Source organism: Eptesicus fuscus, chromosome 22, assembly GCF_027574615.1.
Source record: "Eptesicus fuscus isolate TK198812 chromosome 22, DD_ASM_mEF_20220401, whole genome shotgun sequence".
NCBI classification, from domain to species: domain Eukaryota; kingdom Metazoa; phylum Chordata; class Mammalia; order Chiroptera; family Vespertilionidae; genus Eptesicus; species Eptesicus fuscus.
Window position 1 is genome coordinate 2,492,525 of NC_072494.1, and position 3,463 is coordinate 2,495,987.

Consider the following 3,463-nt stretch of genomic DNA (forward strand, 5'->3'; position numbering starts at 1 on the left):
GGCGCCAGGCCGTGGGGCGGGCCACCCCACCCCCCCCAACCCCACCCCACCCCCAAGACGGACCCGCTGCGTTCCATCGCCGGGCGCTGTCCCAGCAGATGGGGGAGGGGCGCGCACAGACTGGCTCCTCCAGCAGCAGTGACTCGCGCACCCGTGGGAACGGCTCCCCTCAGCGTGTGTGGTCCCCCGGGGGAGGGAGAAGCACAAGGCGGGGAGCTCAGTGAGGACTGGGCCTGGGCCTCTGCTCCAGGCTCGGCCGCTCTGCAGACGGCCAGCTCGGAAGACAGCAGTTGCCTGCCCTGTATACGATGTCACTTCCTGAATGTGCCAATGTTAGGGGTCCCTCCTTCCCCCGCTCTTTCTAATTAGCAGTGGGGACCCAGGACTCGGTTCCCCACGCCCAGGCCACGCGGTTTTATATATCCATTCAGCAGAATCTGCACCCCACACGCCCCCGTGGGGGTGCTGGTTAGTCTAGTGCATCTCCCACATCACCCCCTCCTTCACCCCCCGGCCCCCCAGTTCTACCCAGCTGTGCAGTAGTGGTGTGCGGTCCTCGTCGGAGACATGCTCCTGTGTGAGAAGACGGGGACACCCCGCAGCTCCCCGCAGGGGCTGTCACAGGCCACACATGCAAAGGTTTGGTGCGTGTCTTTTCTCCTTCAGAATTACGCTTTCTTCAGCAACGGCAACAACACGGTGTGCTTTCCGTAAAAGGGCATCGCTGCGTGCGTTGGTGCATCGCTCTTGTTTGTTTGCGGCTTACTTTTTATTTAGGCGTAGGCACTGCTGACGAAGAATCTGGCTTCCCGTGAGTCCATCGGCATCCCTTAAAAATACCTTGTTTTAGACAGACCTTCTGAATGGTTGTGATCCTACTCGGTGTTTCATGGCTTGTCCTTTATTTATTGATTTTCTATGTATATTTTTTTGATGTCATAGATAAGCTCTCCTATTTTTAAAGTGAAAACAACCCCTGCCCTGTCTTGAGCGAGATCAGTTCAGGTACTGCTGTGAATTTGTGAACAAGGGACCTGAACCAAACTTGACCTTGTGGGCTAGAATTGCCGGCTGGCTGAGGCTGCTCTCTGAACAAGTAATCCAAGAATCCCCAGGAATCCCCCGTAGTTCCAGGTTGCTAACTTTTTCGGTGTCCTGATCACCAGGAACCTAGGGCCACGTCGGTGGGTTTCACCTTCTTCCTCCTTTTTGTTCCTTCGACACCCACAGGAAGAAAGTGAAACAGGTGCAAATGGGTAACGAGAGGATCTCCCAGGACACACGAAGGATGGATTTCTTTAAAGCTTCTAGACAGGCCCAGTCTTGGTGCTTGGTGTGCACACGGCAGTGGCTGCTATCTGCCCGGAATGGGCTTTCCGGAAAACAACATCACCAATCAGAACCGGAAACCTAAGCATGCTGAGGTGTGCCCAACGCCAGCGTTTCTTTTAGGCGGAAAGCGGGCTTTGATCCGTGGCGCGTAGTGTCAGCCGTCTAATACACCGTTTCTTACGAATCCTCACCTCCACGCATGACGGCCAGGGGCCCCACGGTTACACCAGGCCCACCCGCCTGACCTGGGGGGGTGTGGGTGACAGAGCGACCAGAAGGCCCTGTCTAGAGAGGAGGGTCCCCGTCGTTACCACCTTCTGCAGGGAAGGGGCGAGCTTCTGAGAGCCGCCCACCTGCTGGAGCTTAGGGATTTAGTTGAAACCAGCAGAACTGAAAACTCTGGCAATAAAATACAGGTTCCGCTCCGTCCCTTCTGGCAACTTCCTTCTCGGAGCGGGGAGTGGGAACCACACACTGCCTTGCCCACTTCTCCCCGACACCCCCATCCCGGCCCGCCTGGCTCTGGCCGGTTCCTAGGGAGCAAGGTTTTAGTACTCTAAAGAAAAAAAAAAAACACACACATACACAACACAAACAAGTCCTGAAAAAAAAAAAAAACTCTCAAGAAAAAAAAAAAAAAACACACACATACACAACACAAACAAGTCCTGCAGCATTTCTGGCGCAGTGCGGTGTTTCCTAATCTTTCCTACTTCTCAACAGAAGATTTTAAAGAACTTCTCTAGTCACTGACGTTTTTGTTCTTTACATAGATCTTGATACGTTCTTTTTCTACTCCAAGTGCCAAAGGGTCCGGTTTTTAAAGACTTCACTTGTACCACGTTGTTAAGGAAATCCAATGACAGCCGAGAGAACTCAGACCTCTGCATGTGTATTTGATAACACATCTTTTGTAAAAAAAAGATAGTTATAATTAACAAAAAAAAATTGTTTACATTCCACTGGTACCTTAACTTAGAATAAATGAGACTGACAGGTGGCCCCCTTCCCAGCGCTCTGTTCCTCTTCTTTGCCAAGAGAGCACCTCGTCCTCCCTTCGCCCTTAGGCTGTGCTTTCCTGATAAAACCAAGTATCGAACAAAGAGAGTTAATTATCTTTTTAAAGTAAATAAAGTTATGGAAATATATATATATAATATATATATACAAAGTATCGTGTTTAATAAAACGTTACGCAGTGTTTTCCAAACTGATGAAGTTTGTAAAGTGCTATAATGTATTTTGTTAAGTACAGATCAAAGCTATTGTGTGAGTATATTGTGCTAACATCCTAGAAATAAAGATTCGATTTCTTCATCAGAATTGGGCCAGTTTGGGTGTTGTTGTCATTTTTTTAACTTCAGAGCATGTGTGAATGGTCATGACCTGGCTTACAGGAACACAGATGAAGAAATAGGGCATCAGAACTGGTTATCCTATCTAATGAAGAGCTAATATGCTAATTAGACCGAACAGCAGAAAGAGCACCCGGATGACCTTCCAGGCCACGGTCTGGATGACCTTCAGGCCGAAGCCGGGGCTCTAAGGGGCTGCGAGGGCCGAGCCCCTTGAACGAATTTCGTGCACCGGGCCTCTAGTATTCATAATTGTTTACAAGAGCCTGTTGCCCTGGGAAAGAAAGACTTGTCGCACCATGACATAGCATGTCCTCATCATTCAGCATTTTTACCTTGTGCTTCTTAACGGGAGCTCTCTTAGGATTCTTTAGACATAAATTACTCACGTTGCCTGTGAGAGAAATCCATCTCTAGACTCTGATGTTAGCTTTCAAAAGAGTCCCAGCGACAAGCAGACTAGCCCCGTGGTCGGCAAACCGCGGCTCACGAGCCACATGCGGCTCTTTGGCCCCTTGAGTGTGGCTCTTCCACAAAATACCACGGCCTGGGCGAGTCTATTTTTGAAGAAGTGGCGTTAGAAGAAGATTAAGTTTAAAAAATTTGGCTCTCAAAAGAAATTTCAATCACGGTACTGTTGGTATTTGGCTCTGTTGACTAATGAGTTCGACGACCACTGGACTAGTGAGTGTGAAGAAAAGATGATGACAATGGTATGTCCATGAAGTCCCCGCCTCTTAACCACCTCGGGACACTTCGCACCCAAAGGAGGAACG